Below are 26,234 nucleotides of genomic sequence, written 5' to 3' on the forward strand. Positions count from 1 at the left end.
GATAGATAGATAGATAGATAGATAGATAGATAGATAGATAGATAGATGATAGATGATAGACAGATAGACAGATAAGGCTCCCAAAAGAAAGCAGGTAGTCTAACTGAAGATCTTTGCCTCTCCCTCTGTTACTCCTATTCCAACATCTACTCTCATACTTACCACTGCACAAGTCCTCTGGCTGTGACCTTCCCATCCTCTCTGGGTCCATCTTCATCACTTAAGCCTTCATCTGCCTACTTAAACATCCCTATCCCCATTTATTGCATTTCCACAGCTCAAAACTCAGCAGGCATTCTCTGGGAATCATGAGGCCATTCTGCCCAGAAAAGCAGGAAGGCTAATTGCAGACATTCACCTCTTCCCCAGTCCCTCGAAATTCACTTCCCAAGTTCAACCCCAGCTTCACAGCAGAGTGAGACACCATAAAATGCTGTATCTCCCCTTGTACCCAACCTCTGCTACAATCTCCAATGAATCACAAAACTCTTCAACTCCAAACTCATTTTCCCTCATTCATTGTTTTATCTCAGCCCCCAGTAGGCATGTCCTAATAACCTGCGGGCCACTATGTCCAAGAAAGCAAATAAGCTGACTGCATATATTTAATTCTCACTCTTCTCCTCCAAATTGTACATTCCAGTCTCATCAGCAGCCTCACAACATTGCACCTGCTCTGGCTTCCTTCTGTTGCCCCCAACAGAAACATGACATGAAGAGTATCTCCTCCAACCTTTCTCACCATTTATCTTGTTATTCCAGTTTCCAACTCCATAAGACATTCTAAAAAAATCTGCCACCCAATACTCATAGAGAAGCACGTAGTAGAGCAGGGCATATAGATAAACTTTAGATTTTTATTCTCCCGTCTTTCCTCCGCACTTAATCTCCTAGTTCTATCCAAAATTGGATAGCAGAATACCACTGTGGCCTCCTCTCACCCTGTGTTCCCACTACAGCAAGGCTACAAAGATTGTAGTAAAGTATCCTGCTTTCTCCTCTCCTGTGGAACTCTTCAGTCACCCTACACCTAGTCCACCCCCATTCCTAAATGTTAGCTCTATATATCTAGAAACACATTTTAGCCAGAAACTAAGAACTTGTGATGGCAAAACAACTTGGAAAGGGACAGGGAGGAGAAGAAGGTGGGAGGGTGGGATTGGGAGGGAAAGAGGGAGTGGGATATAGCAGGGATACAAAGTTAACAAACTGTAACTAATATTAAAAATAAAAATTAAAAAAAAAGAAAACAAGAAAAAAAAATCATCCACCAAAGACATGACCAGATATCAGCACCTAAAATTGCCATCTTCTCAAACCCAGATGACTGGACAACCAGCATAAAAACACCACCACTAATAGCCAGTCAATATGCATTCACACTAGCAACCCTACAAAGCAAGCTGTGAGTGTTGTACATAGCTGAAGCACAAGACAAAGATCTTAAGAGAGCCTTTACAAAGATGACAGGTATATGGCAGGATATGGAGGGAGGAAATGGAAGGGAGGAATAATATAATCATATTATAAACAAAACCTCAAAATAACTACAGAATTTAAGTAGCTAAGCAGAAATAATCCCTAGAGGGCCACAAATAATTCCTTATATTCCAACCAAACCTCATTAAAAGAAATCATCTTTTATAGAACCTAAACATCATATAAAAATACCCAGCTGCCTTTGTTTTCTTTTATTTGTTGGAGTCCAGTATTTTTTAATAGAGTCTATGTATTTAAAGCACATGTGCATGACAATAGTGCCATTCAACATGAAATTCATATGAAGTAAATTTACCTACGTATTAAAATCTATTCTCTAAAGATTTTATTCTTTAAGCAATCCCTATGCAACATAATGAATTATCAACTAGTATATGGAACCCCAATGGCTTAGTCAATGTTCTACTACTATGAAGAGACACCATGATACTATGGCAAATGATGGGGGAACAGCCATGCCAGGCCACAGAGGAGGACAATGCAGCCAGTTCAGATGAGACCCAACAAGCTAGAGTCAGATGGAAGGGTCTCCTATCCATGGACTTGGAGAGGGGCATAGGAGGAGATGACAAAGAGAGGGTGGGATTGAGAGGGACAGAAGGATGGAGCTACAGCTGGGATACAAAGTGAATAAACTGTAATTAATATAAAAAATTTAAAATTAAAAAAAGAAATGCATTTTGATTTGCATTTCCCTGATGACTAGGGATGTCGAGCATTTCTTTAAGTGTTTCTCTGCCATTTGATAATCCTCTATTGAGAATGCTCTGGTTAGCTCTGAACCTCATCATGCAGAAAGGCAAAGGAAATGGACATTGGAAGAAGGAGAAAACAGGCAACAGAGCAGGGCCACTGAAAGACTTTACCCAGCAAGGTATCAAAGGAGATGCTGAGACTCATAGCCAAACTTTGGGCAGAGTGGAGGAAATGTTATGAAAGAAGGGGGAGATAGGAAGACCTGGAGGGGACAGGAGCTCCACAAGGAGAGCAACAGATCCAAAAATTCTGGGGAAAGGGGTCTTTTCTGAGACTGATTCTCCACCCAAGGACCCTGAGTGAGATAACCTAGAATCCCCATAACCCTTGCACAGATGTAGCTCATGGTAGGTCAGTATCCAAGTAGATCCCCTAGTAATGGGAACAGGAACTGTCCCTGACATGACCTCAGGAGCTGGTTCTTTGATCACCTCCACCTGATGGGGGAGCAGCCTTACCAGGCCAGAGAGGAAAACAGTGCAGCCAGTACTGATGAGACTTGATAGGCTAGGGTCAGATGAAAGAGGAGGAGGGCCTCCCCTATCTGTGGACCTGGGGAGGGGCATGCAAAGAGATAAGGAAGTGAGGGTAGGATTGGGAGGGGATGAAGGAGAGGGCTACAGAAGGGATACAAATTGAATAAACTGTAATTAATATAAAAAAGATAATTAAAAATATATAAATATTTTTTAAAAGTGAAAAAAGGAATGCATTTAATTAGGGCTTGCTTACATTTCAGAGGTTAGGCCATTGGCAGTATTGTGGGAAGCATGCCTGGAGTATGGCAGCCCTCATTCAGACAAAAGCTGAAAAGGTGGTTAACAGAAATGTACAGTTGAAATTGTATCTGCACATTCCAACACATAGAGATTAAATGTAAATAGCTCAGTTAAGTATGACACCAATTCCCAGCAACTAAATGTGTGGCCTTGGGAAAGGAAAATGTTTACATGATGGATGCTCCTTACCATTTTCATCTGGATGTTCTGGCTGCATGAAGACAGCATCTCTGACAATCACCTCTGATGGGAAAACAGCTTCAGGTTTTAGATTGGTTTTCTAGCTCACCCACATGAAGGTAAACAGAGTAGTTAGAAGAAAAGACCCCGTTAAATGTTTATCACATCTATGCTTTGGGCTCTGAGTAATCCTGCAGGAATGATGATCTGTATTTACTACCTCCCTGCTTGAAATACTATCTTGTTACATGGACGACAGTTTTCTTGGAAAGATGCCCAGTTCATCTGCCCAAACATATTAAGACTCTCCTATCAGATGCATTTCACATTGTGGCCACATAAATGTGAGGAAGGAAAATAATTCCACTTCTCCTGGTAAAAAAAAAAAAAAAAATCTCAGAATTAACTGATCAAAACTCTCTTTCCAATTGTTCTAATGAAGATTTGAGAGTTTAATTAGGAGAAACATGATCATAGTGGAATTTTAAAGAACAGCAGTTTTGGTTCTCTTGTAAGAGACCTTGAATCCTGCTTGTATAGAAGGCAGACGGTAGGATGTAAAATTCCAAGGGTACCTATAAAGTGTTAAGTAAAACAAATACACGTAAAGACTCATGAAACCCTGGGATTTCAAAATTTAGGTTTCTTTATAGTGATTTGCTACAGAGAATTATTAAAGTACTAATCTGTAGCTGTCAGTCAAGTACATATTGTTGTCAAAAGTTAGAAGAAATGTTCCTATTCATAAATGTCCACAGCATAAACACATAGAAGACGGGCTGTATAAACATTCAACAACATTTATTCCACCTAGCTACTACATTGTTTATATATACACAGACACAATTTCTCACAGAGACAGTATTCCTAAATTCTTCACTTAAGATATTCCAAATGAAAGTAAATTAATTAATACATTAGGTTTTTTTGTTGTTGTTGCTGTTTATGGCCTCTTAGAAAATAGTAAAAATTTGGTACTGAACTGCAAGCCATATTTATCTTCAAACAATAATTTAACAGTTAAATAAATTAAAATTAGTGATTTCATCTTCTCTCAGGATATTGAAAATATGCAAATGGTATTCCTGCTGATAGAAATAGAGCATTCAGCTATTTTTAGCTTTTCTGGCAGTCTTACTGATTTAGTTTCAGCTCTTGAAAGAGTCATGAAAAGAAACTTCTGTCTTGATTTGTGTAGTCTGGGTTATCATCTGAGGAAAGGAATTAGATGAACACTGTTAAAACATTACCAACTAAATTAGTAACTGACATTTAGAATTATGCTTAATTCTACATTTATTTTTAGTATTTAGACAAATAAATATTTGCTGTATGAATCTTCTAAAACTGCATTTGTTTCTAATTTATTTGCATTAGGGTATTAATCACAGATGCAATATGGCTCATATCTGTATACCAGAAACTGTAAGTAACTAAAACTCAACATAAAAGCAGGTATGCATATTTAGAAAATCATGATGTCCTCTATATGTGATTTTTTGTAAATATATCAAATTTTGTATATTTGATTTGAAAATAATTCAGGAGTATAAGATATTATCAGTTTTATTAAACAGAGTAGTATAATGTATACTAAAATTTAGTAAGTTTTTTATTATAAAGAAGGTTAGTAAGTTGAGCACAGCAACAGTATTTAGAAGGCTTAGTTGGGGAATACTGTGGGTTCATACACAATCCTGGTATTGAGCACGACCCTGTCCCTATTCAAAACAACAAGCAAAACACCAACTAACCAAAAGAAGAAGCAAACAAAAACTACGGCTGTGGCATCAAATAGCACAAAACAAAATTTTTACTGTCTTAAATTCATAAACATTTATGAACTCACCATTCCCTGGGGGTTGCAGCCTTGCCAGGCCACACAGTAAGACAATGTAACCAGTCTTGAGACCTGATAGGCGAGGGTCAGATAGAAGGAGAGGAAGACCTCCCTATCAGTGTACTAGGAGAGGGACATAGGGGGAGAAAAGGTAGTGAGGGTAGGTTTGGGAGGAGAGAAGGGAGGGAGCCAGAGCCAGGATACAAACTGAACAAATTATAATAAATGATAATAATAAAAAGTCTTAAATTTTTAAAAAATATTTGTGATCTCTTATAACAGGACTTAAAGAAGGCCCAGTAGGCTATGCAAACCTTGAAAACACATTCTATCACTCACATCTCTCCTAGTGTTTTCATCTCTTCAGTGATCAATCCTCAGACTTAGCTCACTCATCCCAAAAGACATAGACTATCTGAGTACCATTTCCTTAAAGATAAATATCTACAGATTCTGAAGGTTATGAAGTGTTAGAGATGTCCTTCACCACCAGTCTATTTTTTTCTTTTTTTTCTTTTTTGTCTGTATTTCTATAATAGAATCAAAGCATCACTGTATCACTGAAACTTCTAGAGGCTCATTTAAGAAAGTAGATTTTTAGTTCAATTTCCTTTTCAACAAAAGAAACAAATGCATATTTACAGAGTTTTCCTTAATGTCTAAATTAATTAGGCAAAAGGTACTGTAGAGAGATAGGCTTACATGTGGGCAGTTTTTCAGTTTTTCTTAACTAAAAATGAAATGTTATTAAAATAATGTTTAATAATACCAGAAAATAATTTAAAGCTTCTTAAAATTGTTTCTAGATATTTATATTCTTCATATATCCTGAAATTTAACAACTTCATAATGTATAGATTCTATAATATAAAAACACCTTTATCAGAGTTGGTTTGAGCTTGATCTCAAAGAGCCTGGGAGCGTTTATTTTTCTTAAAACATGGTATTATAAAAGGTGCTGAGTATGTCTTCAAAGTTAACCTTATTTGTTTCAATAGGAAACATAAAATCTCCCAAGCACATAAGGATTTTATATTCGTAAAATTTAATCTGACCATGTGTAGCTTGCCCTGGGAAAATGTTCGGTTCCATTTTATTATCCTTCCATTTTTTCAATCAAATAACCCTGGAAATTATGTAACACGAAAATCTAGAATTTAGCTTTTATCGATTGCCTGTCTCCAATTATGCCTGTGTGTAATCCATGCATAGCCATTGTGAATTGATATAAGACGCATTCTAAAAATGAGTTATATAGTAGGTGTACTTTAAATTACACTAACAGACAATTTATGCTTCACTGAAGAAAATACTCTTTGGTGAAATACTCTTCTTTTAGTGAAATGTGTAAACAAATATAAAGCCTACACAATTTATGATAACTGGGGATTCTATGGATCACAAAAAAATAGCTTTGTTAGGGGAATAATATTAGTGAAACTGAGGTAAATGCTACCTTTTAGAGAAGCAAGATTTATTATTCTAAATGTTTCAGGCTTATTAATGAAGATCAGAAATACAAAGAGGATGAAGTTTCTTCTCTACAGTTCTCTTTGTTTTTTAACTTCTTTAGGACTTTAGATTTTAATATGTTTATCCTATATTATATGGTTCATATCCACTTATAAGTGAGTACATACCATGTGTGTCTTTCTGCTTCTGGGATACCTCACTCAGAATGATCTTTTCTAGTTTCCACCATTTGCCTACAAATTTCATGATTTCCTTGTTTTTAATTGCTGTGTAGTAATCATTGTGTATATGTACCACAATTTCTGTGTCCATGAGGAGTTACTAGGACACATAGCCAAACTTTGGGCAGAGTGCCTGAAACCTTATGGAAGAAGAGGGAGATAGAAAGAGCTGGAAGGGACAGGAACTCCACAATGAGAACAACAGAGCCAAAATACCTGGGCCTAGGGGGGCCTGCAGAGACCAATAAGTCACTAAGTACCATGCATGGAGAGGACCTAGACCCCCTTTTCAAAAGAAAGCCTTTGGCTGCTTAGGTTCCAAATGAGTTCCCTAGTAAGAGTTACAGGAACTGTCTCTGACATGAAGTCAGTGGCTGGCTCTTTGATCACCTCCCACAGAGGAAGATGATGCAGCCAGCCTTGTTGAGACTTGATAAACTAGGGTCAGAAAGAAGGGAAGAAGGTCCTCCCAATCAGAAGACTAGGGAAAGGGCACAGGGGGAGAAGAGGGAGGGTGGGTGGGACTGGGAGGAGACACGGGAGATATGGAGTGAACTAATTGGAATAAATAAATATATAAATAAAGTGAAATTAAAAAAAAAGGAATGCAGAAAGGATCCAAGCTTGATTTTACGGCTTGATGGCATCATGATAATAAAATATGAGTTTTGTCATAGCTTTAAAGTAAGTTGTCATTTTCCTTGTTTTACTGTATAAAAAGAAACATAGTGGAAGAGAAACCTTGGTAAAAGTATTTAACCCCCAAAAAAACCGCGAACACTAAAAGATTTTTAAAAGCATATCTAATACAGTACAGATATGAAGAAACTAATTTTAAAAAAGAAGTTAAAAAAATGAGGGAATTCCTTAAGTTCATTTCAAAATTTCATGCCATATTTTCTGCAACATTTACCTTTGAGGAGATTAGAATTAGTCAATATCTATATTAAAATATAAATTTTAAAGTATTATATCTTGTTTTTAAGCATTACTTGCACAGCACCTAAATAATGAATATAATACTGACTTTGGAGCATATATATATATATATATATATATATATATATATATATATATATATATGAAGTTTCTAAGCTTGTAAGTTATTAATTTTCACAATTGCTTATTGTGTACCTTCTGCTATGATTCTCATTTTATAGATAATGGTTGCTTTAATATGGAATGAATGAGTTTTGCTTACAGTTTTGGAAACTATGTACTTAAATTTAAATTCAAAATTATCTTTAAGTGTTAAATTCTTAACTATTGTCAACATATACTTCAATAAACCAAAAAGGCTTTTGTTCAAAAGCTTTTTCTATCTCTTTAATAGATTACACACATTTTTTTCTTCATGCATAAGATCTGTGTCCGAGAACATGATTACTTATACAGAGAAATCCTTAAACATTCTAAGTTAGCTTGACAAGAAATTAGTGTCCATGTGCAGTTCGTTGCCATGAGTAGGCTAGGGTCAGATGGGTGGGGAGGAGGACCTCCCCTATCAGTAGACCAGGGGTGGGACATGGGAGGAGAGAAGGAAGGGAGGGTGGTATTGGGAGGGGTAGAAGGAGGGGGCTACAGCTGGGATACAAAGTGAATAAACTGTAATAAATAAAAAAATAATAAATATATATATATATATTTTAAATTACAGGATGATAGTTTCCCAACTCAGTTAGATATTAAAGCATTGAGGTATAATTGTTTACTTTTACAGAGTTAATGACTATCAAAGGCACCTGAGCATTCCAAAGAAGATTTCAAGACATGGGGCTTACATCATACCCATACTAACAAAAATTTATTGCACTCAACCTTGGCATGTAAGAAGTCAGCTACTGTTAAAAATTGATAAAAAAAAAATAGACAAACACTAAATCTATCATACAAAAACTGAAGTATCTAAATCCCATCATTACAACATCAGTTCAAGCAATATTATGTTTTGAGCCTAAATCTTACTCTAGTTCAATTAGTGTGGAATTTATGACAATCCTCTTGCCTCAGACTAAAATGTCCTGAGAGTAAAGGTATAAAATATCACAGATAACATAGTATATTTAGGTTTTATTTGATTGTTGTTGGTGTTTGGCTTTGCATTTACTAAAAATGATTTGAAAGTGTAATTTAAGTACATTTTCCTGTTCTCTTTCTTCTCTCTGAATCTTCCTATCCATCCTTTCCTGCTTCCTTTCAAATTTATAATCTCGTTTTAAAATAATGACACATATATGTATTTCTTTATGTATATATATTCCTAAATATAATGAGTTGAGTATATAATGTCACTTTTATGTAGTTTTCATTGTTTGGCACACAATTGATGTTTTCTTTCCTGTGAGGAGTCACCTCTTTTGTTCCCAACTTCACTCAATAAAGTTTCATGTAGGGTTGAGGCCTCATGGACTTTTTCTCATTCAGTTTTTTATTATTATTATTAATTACACTTTATTCATTTTGTATTCCCCCATAAGCGCCTCCCTCCTCCCCTCCCCGTCCCACCCTCCCCCCTTTCTGCATGCATGCCCCTCCCCAAGTCCACTGATAGAGGAGGTCCTCCTCTCCTTCTTTCTGATCTTAGTCTATCAGTTCTCATCAGAAGTGGCTGCATTGTCAGGGTTCTAGCTTATCTCCACGGATAGTCCTTGGTTCGAGTATGAGTCTCTGGGAAGTTCCCTGTGTTCAAATTATCTTGTTCTGTTGCTCTCCTTGTGGAGTTCCTGTCCTCTCCAGCTCTTACTATTTCCCACTTTTACATAAAATTCCATTCACTCTGCCCATCAGTTGGCCATCCGGATCAGCATCTGCTTTGACAGTCTGCACTACAGAGGCTTTCAGAGGCCCTCTGTGGCAGGTTCTGAGGTTGTTTCCTGTTTTCTTCTTCTGGCTTTCAGAGGACCTCTGTAGCAGGTTCCTAGGTTCTTCCTGTTTTCTTTTTCTTCTGATGTCCATCCTCTTTGCCTTTCAGGATGGGGATTAAACTGAATGTTTAATCCCCATCCTGTTCACTGATGTCAACCTTGTTCTGTTCACATGTGTGCAATCATGTTGACGAGATTTTACAGGTATAACTTCTGGTGCTACTAGGAGATTTGTTGATTTTTGTTTGTTTGTTTGTAATATTTATATTTGGGACAAAATCTCAAGTTTTGCAGCAGGCCTTTTACTTGTTTTATAAATGAGAAAAGCATTACAACTCTAATTCCATTACCTCTATCTTGAGTGATATTATTTTAGATGTTCTCATCTATATTTGATTTATTTGATACTGGAGATTACTTCCAGAAGTTCAGGCAACTACTTTATCAGCGGGACCTCCAGCCACAGCTTCAACAATCTGATTTTAAACCTAAGTAGTTAACTAAGAAAACTTTGAGTCTTTAATTTTGAACGTATAGAAATTAGTTGCTGTAATGTGTCTATGTTAAGAGGCATGTTTTAGATTTTCTTTAATGCATGAGTGTTCCGAAAGCTTCAAAATTAATCTAAGTAGTGTAGTTGCAAACATAGATTCGAATCTTATTATTTTGAATTCCAAAAGTAAAAATAGTCATCACTAGGGGAGAAGGAAGATATATGGCAGTAGATGTTGTAATAAGATAGAATACTTTCTGATGCCCTCTAACTCTGACCAAGCAATATAATGACGGAAGTTTGATTTTGTTCACTGAAATAATGTAAATTAGCAAATAAACAACCCTGTGGCTTAACTTAGATGATGGTTGTGCAGTACACTTGAATCAGTCTTTGGGGGAAAATGGATAACTAAGAAAGTGTATCTGCACACAGATAATGCAAAATAACAAATGATTTAGATGTACACTGATAATTGTTTTTTTTTTCTCTAATAGACATAGGAGCAAAGAATGACTCTGATGTAATAAAATCTGAAAATTAACTTGCTCACTTCAAGAACAAATCAACTGTTTATTTGTCTTTGTTGTGAGTCACTCTCTGTCAAAATCGGATGTCTATAAACATGACACTATGTTAAAGAAGGTTGCTTTTAGGTTGGTATCTTGTATGGCTTTCAGATATATTGTGCATGTTTCAGAGCAGGTTACATAGATGATAAAATGAATTTTGGTTCATTGAACCCTCTGATGTATTGCTTTTTTTTAATTTTTCTGTGAAGCAGTGGTTTCTAATTATGTTTATCAACAGAAAATGTTAGACCTATCTAGCAAAAATAAACTAGAAAAGAAAAGTTAAAAATAATCAGTGCCATGGTAGCTCAGTAACCAATTGGTTTTCCCTAGTAAGGGGAACAGGGATTATTTCTGACAGGAATTCAGTGGCAGGCTCTTTGACCTACCCACCCCTCAACGGAGGAGCAGTCCTGCTAGGCCACAGAGGAGGACTTTGCAGCCAGTTCTGAAGATACCTGATAAAACAGGGTCAGATGAAAGGGGACGAGGTCCTCTCCAATCACTGGACTTGAAAAGGGGCAGGGAGGAGATGAGGGATGGAGGGTGGGGTTGGGAGGAAATGAGGGAGCGGGATACAGCTGGGATACAGAGTTAATAAAATGCAACTAATAGTAAAAAAATAATAATCAGTATAACAAATTCATGTATGTATTACACTGACAAGAGTCTTTCAGCATGAGTCATGTCAATCAGTGGGAAGAAAGGTCAAAAACTTCCTTGGCAGGTAACCGTTCAGGATTACTTATGAAACACCAGATTAATTAGATGAAGTTATATTCTCTGAAAGGTAATGAAATAGCAAAAATAAATAAATAAATAAATCCCATAGCCAGTCTTAATGGAAAATTCCTTTACTTAATGGAAAATTCCTTTACTTAATGGAAAATTCCTTTACTTATATCATACCAGAGAATAAAGCCAGTTGTTGCATTTCCCTATACCGGGCTATATTGTGAAATAGCTTTTCTCTTTGCCAAAAGCCACAGGAAAATTGATAGTTATCAAGAAATTAAATTCGTTATGCTACGTATTCAGCCAATAACCACAGATGTTACCTATTATTTTATTTAAAAACAGTTTTATCTGCATGTTATGTTCATGTATTTGGAGGCACACATATACAAGTTTTGCTAGCATTAAATTATTAATGGCCATTATTAAATTACTATTTCCAAGAATGAATGAATAGCCAATACTTGGAAGTTTCTTTCCTTTTTCCACAAGATGGGAACATAAAAATATGAAATGTTCCTATTTAATTTGTCAATTGTTATATGAGTATTCAAGTATTTTGTCATAATATTTTACAAGAGTATATAAAATTAAACCTTCGAGTTGTTTTTGCTTAAATTTACCCCTTTTTCTAGTTTAAGAAAAATTTATTATTGAGCAAAGTAAACTGTCACCTATCCAGTGTCAAAGTGTAGACAAAAAGGCCTAAATATTAATAAGATATAATGATTATATTATAATATTTGGAATCTTCCTAGCCACAGTAGTGTCTCAAGATTTAATAGCAGTTACTTTGACATGGGAGAGTAAGGCTTTCATAATAATCTTGATAGACTACAATCACCAAAAAGATAAACATCCCCTAAACTAACTGTCCTTGGCAAATTACTAAGTTAAGCATAGTTTACATCTGGACACTCAATTTAAAAGACAATTTTAGCATAAGAAACTGCTTTTGATATAACTGGTCACCGTGTTTGAGATAGAAAGCCTTCCTCAATGGAAGAGTATGCCAAGTTTGTTTTATCTTGTATACAAAAGACATAATTTATGATACTTTTATTTAAAATTGTCTCCTTCTTTGTTTAAAACACATGTGTTGATTTTTTTTGAGCCAAGAATTGCACTAAACTATTATATCATTTATTTTTCAAAGCTGTCTACCTGACCCATTATCTCTTTGCTGATCTGGCTCTTTTTAGTAACAAATTTAAACATTGTTTACTTCTTGTCTGGCATACTGGGTTTACTGTGAATACCAGCAAATATAGCTTGCAGACGGTCTCCGATACTGTACCTCTTCTGTTAGAATATTCTTTTTTTTTAATTTTTTATTAATTACACTTTATTCATTTTGTATCCCCCCATAAGCCCCTCCCTCCTCCCCTCCCGATCCCACCCTCCCTCCCCTTTTTCATGCATGCCACTCCCCAAGTCCACTGATAGGGGAGGTTCTCCTCTCCTTTCTGATCTTAGTCTATCAGTTCTCATCAAAAGTGGCTGCATTGTCCTCTACTGTGGCCTGGTAAGGCTGCTCCCCCCTCAGGGGGAGGTGATCAAAGATCAGGCCAATCAGATTATGTCAGAGGCAGTCCCTCTTCCCATTACTATGTAACCCACTTGGACACTAAACTGCCATGGGCTGCATCTGTGCAGGGGTTCTAGGTTATCTCCATGAATATTCTTATATGTGATTTATCATTATATATCACTAAAAAAATCACATTTCCTCTAGAATATGCTTTTTGTGGTAATCATGCTTGATTTGAAGTCCAGTTTTAAAGGACAACATTCTGAATAGTATGCACTTTCTTACATGTCTGTCTTCGATTTAAATCTATTTCATTGTCTCCTTCACATAAAGCGGAACACCAAGAAAAATGAGATATGGGTCACTATTTTCTTCTTCATATATTGAAAGAGAAAGACACTTGAGAAAACAAATTACATGTAAATTATATTCCAATAATCAAGAAGCATTAATCAAAAATATTAATATTTGAATATTAATTTGTAGATAAAATTATGCTCTTAATTTTGAAGTTCAATATAGAAAAAAGTAGAGAACTATGTAACATATTTAAGGTTTCTTCAATTATGGGTTGTATTCTCACTGTCTCAGTTACTCTTCTTCTTCGGTGAAAAACACCATGACCAATAATTAAAAAATTAGAGACAAAAAAAAAAAAAATAATTGTGAGCTGACAGTTCCTTACAGTTGACATTTGTAATCAGCGTAGAGGGGAGGGTGGAATGAGGCTAACAATACGCTGGAGCTGGGGCAGGGTCCAAGCTGAGATTTACGTTTTGAAATAATAATCATTAGACACACAGAGTGGGAAAAGCAGGCTTTTGATACCTCCAAGCCTCTCCCCTTCTCCAACAAGACCATACCTTCTATATTTACCAAGACAAACTTTCTGTGTAGGACATATTTCAAAGGTCACTTAAAATAGTAAGCAACTCATATTTTGTCTTGCAGTCACAGAAAATGAAAAAAAAATGAGGTCATTAACACATTTTTTTTAATTTTATTTTTTTTTCTTATCAGTTACATTTTATTAACTCTGTATCCCAGCCATGTCCTGATCCCTCATTCCCTCCCAGTCCCTCCCTCCCTCATCTCTACTGTGCCCCTTGCCAAGTCCACTGATAGGGGGGACCTCCTCCCCATTCATCAGATCCTGTTTTATCAGGTATCTTCAGGACTGGCTGCAAAGTCCTCCTCTGTGGCCTAACAGGACTGCTCCTCCCTTGGGTGGTGGGGAGGCCAAAGAGCCAGTCATTGAGTTCCTGTTAGAAATAGTCCTTGTTCCCCTCACTATGGGAACCAATTGGTTACTGAGCTACCACAGGCTACATCTGAGCAGAGGTTCTAGGTTACATTCATACATGGTCCTTGGTTGCATGTCGGTCTCAGAAAAGACCCTGTACCCAGATATATTTAACATTTTTTTGTGTGTCTTTATGAAGTTTAGTTGTTTCACCATGTTTTATTTATAATGTCTCAACTTGCAGCAGCTAAATAAGATAATAGGATGACGGAGAAAAGTTTAGAAATCTAGTGTTTAATCAGAGTATTATTTGTGATAATATCATGTTCTGTTTGGGAAGAAATAGATCTTTATTCTGTTTTCTAATTTTTTATAAGACATCATCATAAAAAGGATAATTTATATAAACTACAAAGTTTAATTTCCTTTTAGCAAAATAAAATTTAATATAAAAGCTATCATTTTCATTATATTAATTATAAGAGAAATTTAGTTTCAATTATTCTATTACTGAGAACTAAAATTTGTATAGTTATCTCAATAAAATTATTAGTAATTTTCATTTGCATAATAACGAATTGACAAGAGACTTGAAACTGTGCAAAAAATACATCAGTATGTTAATACTGAATTATCGTTTATACAATATTCATGGAACTGATTTTTAAAGCTACATTGAAAAGATATTTTAAAATAGCAAAAAATTCAAAAATCTTGTATTCATTCTTCATCTTTTTTTACAAAATAATATTTTATAAATATTGCATTCTCTACCAGAAAATAATAACATTGTTTCTTAAATAAAAAGTTAATAATGGATTTTAGAAATTTTCTATTCCTCTCTATGTATTCTCCTAGGTAATAATACATTATTCTTCTTTTAGCCTTTGAAACTATAGACAAAAACGGTTCATATTTCCAAGCTTATTGTGATTTTCTATTATGTAAACTTAATTTTATTAATTTTTATTACATGTGCATGTTAATGTGGGTATTTATGTTTGTGTCTGTATATGTGTGTGCATGAGTATGTGTGAGAGAGTATGTCTGTGTGCTCCTGTGTGTGTTATGTATGTTTGCATTATTTCTAAGAGGAACATATGAAGGTATAGGACTAATTTTATGAAGTTGGCTCTCTACTATCATTTTACATTGTTTTCAGAAAATGAATTGATGTTACTTGGATCCTGCAATAATGGCTCTGACAGAGAAGTGGGACCAACAAAGCCAAAGAAAATTGGGCCCTGGGATCCCCTCAGAGACTGATAGCCCAACCAAGAACTGTGTGGAGAGAAGACTTAAAACCCTGGCTCAGATGTGGGGTTTATGAGTCCATAGACTCATTCCCCAAGTGGATACCCTAGTAAGGGGAACAGGAAATGTGTCTGACATGAACTCAGTGACAGGCTCTCTGATCACCTCTCCTTGGGGGGAGCAGCCTTACCAGAAAGATGATGCAGCCAGTCCTGATGAGACCTAATAGGCTAGGGTCAGATAGAAGGGGAGGAGGACCTGCCCTATCAGTGGACCAGAGAAGAGGCATAGGGGGAGAAAAGGGAGGGAGGGTAGGATTGGGTGGAGAAGAGGACAGGGGCCACAGCCTAGATACAAAGTGAATAAATTGTAATATATAATAATAATTAAAATTAAAAAAGAATTTTCTTATAAGAATTTTTACACTAACTGTGTGAGATACTTCACCCAAAATTCTTGAGGTAGTTGTAAAATCTGATGAAGTATGCAAAGCGATGGACTAGGAAGTCAGAATATAAATTAAAAGTGCATTTACATATATCAAGTTATAAGTGAGTTTAAAATTGTACATGCAGCCAGTCCTGAAGATAACTGATAAAACAGGGTCAGAAGAAAGGGGAGGAAGACCTCCCTAATCAGTGGACTTGGAAAGGGGCAGGGAGGAGATGAGGGAGGGAGGGAGGGTGGGATCGGGAGGGAATAAGGGAACAGGATACATCTGGGATACAGAGTTAATAAAATGTAACTAAAAATAAAAATAAATAAATTAAAATTTTAAAAAAGTGTATGAGAGACTGAAACTATAAATTAAAAATAGAAATATAAGAAGCCACTTGTGCATTACTTGTTCAACTCAGCAATGCATCAGTGAGAAAGTACTAAAGAAAAAAATCTTGAAAACTCTTTTAAAACTATATATAGATTTATTACCTTGACATAAAACTGTCATTTCTAAATTTCATATTTACATAGTTATATGATTGACTCAAATATGTATATGGATTAACAATGTATTACAATTCACCTTTTTTTTTCTCTCTTTGGTCTTTTTCAACTTAGTATTCAGAAAAGGATTTTACTTGAAGAATCCAGTAATATTACCCAAGGAAATCAATTTCTCCAAAAACGTTTGCTTAGGCTCTCTAGGGTATGCCAGCTAATAAAAGTTGTGATTGCCAGAATTCAGAGCTTTATTATATGAAAGCCTCTTTACCCACTCCTTTGGGTCAGTTTTATAGCGATGGACTGAGATTTTCCTTAGAATCTTGATTGTCAAGTGGAGTTGAGTTAATTTAGGTCATATGAAAAAGAGTGGGTACTTGTAAATGGGATATAAAATGTTTAATGGCTTCCAGAAATGGAGTCAGGTTATAGACTGTAAAGAAGTAAGATTGAGAAGAACAAGAATTAAAGTAGACTGGTAGGTGATTTAACCTGCCTTTTGGGGCAAGGCAGCCTGCTTTCAAGCAAATTATTTCAATACAGAATACAAGATGTTCCATTGATATCAGCTGCTTCATAACACTTTAAAAACTTGAGAAAATTAAACTGCATTATTTTAAGTGGGAAGATCCTGTAATGATAATCTCATCTGAGAATTTTGTTCCTCTGAAACTCTTGTTGCACTTGAGTGGAGAAAAAAAAATGCTAAAAAAAAAAAAAAAAACAAATTTAATGGAATAAAACATATGTTTCAAAATATGTTGTCTATTTGTGCCCCTGAATTTTTGATTTTCATGTGTCTTTGAATTTTGTCAAAACGATGAATTTAATAAGTCCATTATTTTTAAGACATTTTTGATAGAATTATATAATGGCAATTTGAGTCTTAACTTTAGAGGATTACATGTGTTTTACCTTTCAAACAATAGTTGTAGTAGAGCTACCTTTGTTAGACTGTCACAAATAACAGATTTAATTACACAAATGATCACAAATAGATCCAGAAAGCTGACAACAAAGGGGAAGATAATGGAAGTTTTGAGTACAAGCTTGAAGAAGAAAATAAGCCCACAAGATCAGGTTTCTGGGCTCTGTGGCTTATACCTTCATATTTCTATGTTAGGTCTTGATAATTCCTTAAGACCCTTATAGTTTGCAGAGTTATGAAACCAGAAAAGACCCATTAAGGAAACAGGAGCACTTCCTGGAAAACTCAGAAGTGTATTCCTGTTAAAATGTTTCTTAAGGTAAAGGTATCTTATAAAGGTATCTTATGGTATCTTATGGTATTGTGATATCTTATGGTATCTTAAGGTGAAGGTATCTTATGAAGGTATCTTATGGAGCATAGGGTTTTGTCTGTTTTTAATTGTAAAGAAATGTTGCAAAGCTAATGCCTTAAGCAGGACCATCTGTCTAGTGTATGTACCACCATGAATAAGAATATTCATATTCTTTTCCCTTCCTTGTTCTTTATGATGGTGTTATCAATAATAGGGCTGATGTGTGTATTTATCACACAATCATAGCCATGTGTGTATATATGTCATATAGCAATAGTTTGAGGAATGTGAAAGAGAGTAACATTGTACAAATTTTGTGGTTATTTTCTCCTCTGATATTGATACTGAAAGTTTGTAGTGTAACAAAATCATATTTCCCTATGTCACACATTCTATAAATTTACATATAAGTCTTGGAAGTATTTACTAACAATAACAATAACAACAAGACAATTTAAATCCAGCCATTTAAATCATAAAAAATCAACAGTATAAAAATGTAAATGTTAAGTAGAAACTGAATTTATGAAAAAAAAATAAAATTACAGAATAAAAATTAGTAAAATTGTTCCAAAATTATCAACAATTTGAAAATAAATGACTCCTGTCCTATTCCCTATCTTCTTCTTCTTCAGAGCCTACCACAGAGGGCCTGGGAAAGACTCTGCCCAGCAGGGTATGGAAACAGACCCTGAAACTCATAGCCAAATTTTGGGCAGAACTCAGGGAATCTTATGGAAGAAGTGGGAGACAGAAAGCCTGGAGGGGACAGAAGCTCCACAAGGAGAGCAACAGAGCAATATCCCTATCTATCTATCTATCTATCTATCTATCTATCTATCTATCTATCTATCTGGGCCCAGGGTACAGACATTCCGATGAGACCTGATAGGCTAGGGTCAGATAGTAGGGGAGGTCCTTCTACTCAATCAGTGGACTAGGGGAAGGGGATAGGGAGGGGAAAAAGAGAAAGGGTGGGACCTGGAGAAGAGGGAGGGGCTACAGCAGAGATACAAAGTGAATAAATTCTAATTAATAATAATAATAATAATTTTTAAAAGTGAGATATAAGTAAATTTTTGAAATGTTAATTTATAACTGTGCAAAGAAGAAGTAATAAAGAGAAGAGGATGTTAACATAAGTTGAAATGTCAAGACATCAACCCTACTTGAAGGTAAATAGAAATATATTCAGAAAAAAATACTTTTCATTTCACTGAATAACCGAACCACACCGTGGAGAAGATCCCTTTTTCAGGAGAGCAACTGAAAAATTTTGTAGTATATCTTCACAGTTGTGGCTGAAGAAATTAAAATGAGTGAAACCAGAATTCATATGTTAAAAAACACATTAAAAGAATAAATTGTGAAAGGAGAGTGAACTGTTTTTTCCACTTTATCTATTATTATCATTATTTTTTAACTTTTTATTATTTTTTTATTAATTACACTTTATTCATTTTGTATCCCCCCATAAGCCCCTCCCTCCTCCCCTCCCGATCCCACCCTCCCTCCCCTTTCTGCATGCATGCCACTCCCCAAGTCCACTGATAGGGGACGTTCTCCTTTCTGATCTTAGTCTATCAGATCTCATCAGGAGTGGCTGCATTGTCTTCTTCTGTGGCCTGGTAAGGCTGCTCCCCTCTCAGGGGGAGGTGATCAACGAGCAGGCCAATCAGATTATGTCAGAGGCAGTCCCTCTTCCCATTACTATGTAACCCACTTGGACACTGACCTGCCATGGGCTACATCTGTGAAGGGGTTCTAGGTTATCTCTGTGAATAGTTCTTGGTTGGAGTATGAGTCTCTGGGAAGTTCCCTGTGTTCAAATTTTCTGGTTCTGTTGCTCTCCTTGTAGAGTTCCTGTCTGCTCCAGCTCAGGCAAAGAGGATGGACATCAGAAGAAGAAGAAAACAGTAAACAACCTAGGAACCTGCTACAGAGGGCCTCTGAAAGCCAGAAGAAGTAAACAGGAAACAAAGTAGGAACCTACCACAGAGGGCCTCTGAAAGCCTCTGCCCTGCAGACTATCAAAGCAGATGCTGAGCCTGATGGCCAACTGTCAGGCAGAGTGAATGAAATTTTATGTAAAACGTGGGAAATATTATTATCATTATTAATTACAATTTATTCACTTTGTATCCCAATTTTAACCCCTTCCTTCATCCCTTCACAATCTCAACATCTCCTCCTCCCATTCCATCTGACCCTAGCCTATCAGGTCTCATCAGGGCTGGTTGCATTGTCTTCCTCTGTGACCTGGCAAAAGCAGGGGTTTTAGGTGAAATGGTTTTTAAACAGTGACAATGATTAAGAAATTTTTAGATATAGATAGATTAATGGATCCAGAAAAAAATTACATATTTCTTGTTTTTCTTTTTCAAGACAGAAAAACAAACCCAATTAAGTGATATATAGAAATTACTGAGAATTACAGATTCATTGCATGGTAGTGGCAGACCACTGATTGTTTCATTTTAATTTGTATATATTAAGCATGTTTTAAAACATGGGTGGCCATCAAATTTCAGGAATAGAATTTGATATATGCCCTTATTTCACTTGTAATTAATATGAAGAAAAGGATTGCTTGCTCATACTGAACTGTATACAGTGACTTAAATGTAGAAATGTTAAGCAACTGTAGTTTATTAGATTATGTTTTTGTATTAGATAAGAAAGAAATTTAAGAGTGAGAGTATGTGAAAAAAAATATCCCAGAAAGTATATGTTCTAAAATCTCCATGTGAAGGAAGCAGAAAGGGCTGGCTGTTTAGGGGTAGGAGGAAAGGATAAAGGGTGTGAAATAATGGTACCAGTAAAAGGCATGACTGTAGTTCATTTTAAAGTTGTTCTTACCAATTAACAACCAGTTCAAAAGGCAAAATTGTTCCTGTCCTCTCCAGATCTTGCTGTTTCCCACTTCTTTCATAAGATTCCTTGCACTCTGCCCAAAGGTTACCCGTAAGTCTCAGCATCTGCATTGATAGTCTGCAGGGCAGAGCCTTTCAGAAGTCCTCTGTGTCAGGCTCCTGACTTGTTCCCTCTTTTCTCCTTCTTCTGATGTCCAACTTCTTTGCCTTTCTGGATAGGAACTGAGCATTTTAGCAAGAGTCCTCCCTCTTGATTAGTTTCTAAAATCTTTAGTACAGATTTTAGTAGGTTTATCCTATATTATATGTGTATATGAGTGAGTATATACCATGTGCATCTTTCTGCTTCTGGGATAGCTCACTCAGGATGATCTTTTCCAGATCCCACCATTTACCTGCAAATTTCATGATTTCCTTGTTTTTTATTGTTGAGTAATGTTCCATTGTGTAGATATAACACAATTTGTGCATCCATTCCTCCACTGAGGGGCATCTGGGCTGTTTCCAGGTTCTGGCTATTACAAATAAGATTACTACAAATATGGTTGAGCAAATGTCCTTATTGTGTACTTGAGACTCTTTTGGGTATATGCCTAGGAGTGGTATGGCTGGATCTTGAGGAAGGGCTATTCCTAGTTGTCTGAGAAAGCGTCAGATTGCTTTCCAGAGTGGTTGTACAAGTTTACATTCCCACCAGCAGTGAAGGAGAGCAACAGAACCAAAAAATCTGAGCACAGGGGTCTTTTTTGAGACTGATATTCCAACCAAGGACTATGCATGGAGATAACCTAAGACACCAGCACAGATGTAGCCCAAGGCAGTTCAGTATCCAAGTGGGTTCCATTGTAATAGGAACAGGGACTGTCTCTGACAAGAACTGATTGGCCTGCTCTTTAATTACCTCCCCCTGAGGAGGAAGCAGCATTACCAGGCCACAGAAGAAGACAATGCAGCCACTCCTGATGAGACCTAATTGTCTAAGGTCAGAAGGAAGGAAAAGAAGTCCTCCCCTATCAGTGGACTTGGGGAGGGGCATGCATGCAGAGGGTGGAGGAAGGGAGGGATTAGGACTGGAGGAGGGAGAGAACCACAGGGGGAATACAAAGTGAATAAAGTGTAATTAGTAAAGAATTAAAAAATAAAAAAAAGCAAAATTGAAGTGATTTCGGAAAAGGAGAGATCTGAACAGAATATCTTGTTAGTAAAAATATTGTGAGGAAAATTGTAGTATGACAGTGGTAGTCATCAATTATTACCTGGAAGTCAGTATATTACCTAAAGAGGAGAAAGGGAAATGAATAAAAGTACTACTTACTGATCCAAGTCTTCCTCTGTAGGAGTGACAATAGCTTTGGGTTAAAACAGAAAAATGTTTGGGAGGGAAACAGTTTGCATCCTTCAGCAGTTCTGGCCTAGGTGGTATCAAGTAGGTGTTTGACTCAGTTATTACCCTGAGAAGTTGTTCTTGTCACTGCCATCTCTTAAAAAGATCATAAATGTGTTTCAGGAGGTGATTGTTTCTGCCTTCAGGTACAGCATCCCCACTAAGGACAACCTCCCCCTCTGGAAAGAGTTTTCTGTCCTGATAGGTTGTTCTTTTAACTCCTGAGTCCAAGGTGACTGGGCTTTATGACAAAGGCTTATCTTGGTGCTGTCAGCCTTCAATGAGAATAAGATAGATTACATTGACATTCCTTGAGTGATTATCACTATGTGCAGAGGTGAGGATGTGACACAAAGCAAAGGAGACAGACCTAATCTTGAGGCAAATGTTCAAGGATTATCCTATGTTTTATTACTTTGTGGGCCCAAGTGAGAAATAGATACATTTTAGCACAAGCTTCATTTTCAAAAGACCCGAGGGAAAGATGAAAATGATAAACTCGAAACCATGTTTTGCTCTGTGTGTGATTGTTTTACTCCTCTTTTTAAATTTTATGTACTTATTCTCTTTACATTCCAATTGTAATCTTTTTCCTCTTTTCATCCAGGCCCCACCCTTCCTCTCTTTTCCTCCTGTCCTCCTCAACTACATCTCAGAAAAGGGGAACTCCCACTTCCTAACTCACCTCAGCACATTGAGTCACATCAGGACTGAGCACATCCTCTTCCTTGGTGACCTGGCAAGGCAGCCCCAGCAGGGTGAAGTGACTGAAAAGCATGGAACAGAGTCCATGTTAGAGACAGCCTGCATTCCATTTTCCAGGAGATCTACATGAAGACTAAGCTGCCCATATCCATTGGCTGTATCTGTGTAGAGGTGCTAGCTCCAGTCCATGCATGATGGTCTTTGGTTGATGCTTCGCTTTCCAGAAGCCACCCTGAACCCAGGTTAGTTGGATCTGTCAATCTTCTTGTGTAGCTCCTGTCCTCTCTGGGTCCTTCTATTCTTCCTCACTCTCTTCGATATGGCTGTCTGGGCTCTATCCAAAGTTTGGCTGTGTGTCTCTCTGTCTGCTTTTATCTGTTGCTGGGTGGAGAATCTCTGAGGACAGCCATGCTAGGCTCCCATCTGCAAGCATATGAGTCTCATTAATAGTGTCAAAGGTTGGTTCTTTCCTTTGGGGTGGGACTTGGGTTGGGCCAGGCATTGGTTGGACATTCCCTTCTCTGCTCTGTTTTTCTTTATCCCTGCATATCTTGTAGGCAGGGTGAATTTTGGGTCAAAGTATCTGTGTTTTTACTCCTCCTAATATAATTGTTGTCACAGTCCATTTTCATTCTGGCATTTCTGATTACTATCTTTGAACTTGTACATTCTGCATTAGTGCACATGTGTATCTCTCTCTCTCTCTCTCTCTCTCTCTCTCTCTCTCTCTATATATATATATATATATATATATATATATATATATATATTTCTAGGTAACACTTTCCTGTTTCTCTTTATTTATAAGAGATGATTATCATTCTTTTGGGACATATGTCTACTAAAACCATAAGAATAAGAGTTGGGTGTTTGTAGCATACTAATTCATTTTACTTGAAAGTGTTTTCAATCAGTAGCAGGAAATTTACTCAGATAAGTAAAGTTATGTTGATATTTAATCATTCTCTAAAATTCTTTAGAAACCTTAGGACTGTCATTTTTAGGACACTTTCAACATTTCCTTTCTTATTTTAAAGTGGCAAGCTTCTAGACCAGTGAGATGGCCCAGCAGGTAGGGGCACTTACCACCAAACATTATGAGCTGAGTAGGATCCTTGAACCAACCATCTGAAAGGAGAGCTACTACTCCCACTAAGTATCACTTGATCTCCACATGTGTGCTGCGGCAGATGAGTAACCCTCATCAACACTAAATAAATAAACATAAATTTTTAATAAAAGTAAATCTTCAAGATCTGTAACAACAGAGAACCCATTAATCAACTTTTCAGGCTCATATTAGTAACATTGGGACTAGACACTATAAGCACTTGAAATTTTATTTGAAGTAGAACTTTTTCTATATTATCGGTTTCCATTATGTGCTGGACCTTACTGAAAGCCTAAAATACCAACTATCTATTCATTTATAATGAGCCAGAAAAGTCCTTGTTGCCTCTTAAATTGCCAGGCTGAATGCACATGCTAAAAGCATTGTTCAAAAACTTATTGTGGAAAAAAATTTGATAAAAGCTAACTGTTGCGACAAAGTGACAGGGGAACTTGTAAGTAATTGAAAACACGGATTTTATTATAGATTTGAGCAAAAACTGTGAACATTTGTTGTATTAGTATTGTTCAAAACTAAATATGTATATATTGGCCACTGTGATGACAAAAAAAAAAAAAAAAGGAAAAAACAATGTGATCAATATTTTATCCCTGGGCACTAAACTGAGGATAGCATCAGATAAAATTTGTGACATGTTTCTAGAATGGCAAACGGGTTATGGAAAAATTACAAGTTATAAAGTTATTTTGTAATTTGCTTTTACCACATTAAAACTCTGAACTACATGTGCTGGGGCTTTAACTGCCTTTAATTCCTCTTCCTTTCTAAGTTGTAAAACTTGCTTTCTTCTGCAAACCTACTTGAACCATAAAGACATGTTAATTTTTTTTAAGTAATGTTTTATTTCTCAGTGAATGCTTCTCTCTGGCTTCCCAAGGACCAGCACTGTCCTTGTAGTCACTGTCACTGAAAGGGTTCCATGAGCTTCCATCTCCTTCACTCTGGTCCCTCAGAATCATCACAAATGATCATATCACAAACATTTTCTGTGATAGATACTCCACAGGAATGCTTAAAATAGGCATATCAGCAATAATAAATCTAAGTCTTCTAAGGTTTTGAAATTTCAGACACATATGCTAGTTTTATAATACGGTGTGTTACAAATTCTGAGACATATTGATCAAATTTGGCAAAAACATAAATTATAAGTCGAAAATTACGAAAAACTATTGCACATGAGTGCACAAAATTAAACACAAAATGTCAGTTTTTTCACATTAAATTTTTCATATGAAATGACATTACTTATATAAATTTATGAATTATATAATGATTTAATACAAAATAATAACTATATGGCCATTTATTAATATGAGGTAGAAGAAGCTAGATTTAAACTTAGATGCTGCTTTTCTTCTATCCACTCTTCCAGAATGTTCCCTAAGCCTTTGATGTGGGCGTGTTTTGTAGATTTATTCATTGCTACTGGTCTCCACGACTCTGCATTTTGATTGTTTGTCGCTTTCTGAACTGGTCTCTCTTTGTTGAAAAGAGCAGCTGTCTTTTTGAGGGATAGAAATTATATTTATGTGTGGATTAAAGACAAACATTTCTAGATTGTTGTCAGTTGTTTTATGCTGGTTTGGTGAATAATTAGTTGAAGATTCTTTTCCGATAACTGTGACTTCCCAGTATTGAGTAGAGAGGTAGGCTGCCAGCTCCAGGCACAGCCTTTTTCTTCTTTTGAAATTTTAAGACTTTTCTTTTTTAAATTCTTTAATAATTTTCTTTTCTGAGCAGCTCAACCAGCTAAATTTGCTTATTTAGAGAAGGTTAAACACTAATCCATTGACAGTCTAAATGTATCAAATTCTAGGAGCTCAAATGCATACCCCATTTTAAGTTTGAAAAGGGTAGAAACCCCTTTGGTAATATTTAAGTAAAGAAAATAAAGGATGAGAAAAATGGAAACACAGCAAATCAAACTTCTTGTTGTAACTTGTAAAATGAAGCATGCTGCCAATTAGTGGCGTGATTTGCAAAGAAATCCATGAACCTGAACTTCAGTTTTGCCATTTAAGACTCTGGGGACACTGGCTATCATTAAACATGTTTTAACATAAATACTGAATCTGAAAAAAAAAAAAAATGAGATGTGTATTTGAATATGTAATTAACAGTTGGGTCAAGTGGACACAGCTTAGGAGACTTATTAAAATTTAGAGAAGAGAAAGGCTGACATAAATTGCCAAGACGAAATCAGTAGCTGATATAAAAATGTAAAAGAAGTGTTATTCAATGGTGCTAATATTTTCTCAAGAGCAGATCTTTTATATACTGCCCATATATTTATTACAGAGCCGACTCAAACTCTAAAACAACATTAACCAAATGTTTTCCTAAACCTTTGGGGTACACATAATGAAACTGATACGAAAGCAGAGAGCTTCCTATTCAGGACATATTTAAATAATTCCATGAAATAATAATCTAACAAAGAATATTTATACACTATACTGTTTATGTTATGT

The sequence above is a fragment of the Psammomys obesus genome, unplaced genomic scaffold, assembly GCF_907164565.1.
Source record: "Psammomys obesus unplaced genomic scaffold, mPsaObe1.curated_primary_1811, whole genome shotgun sequence".
Lineage (NCBI taxonomy): Eukaryota > Metazoa > Chordata > Mammalia > Rodentia > Muridae > Psammomys > Psammomys obesus.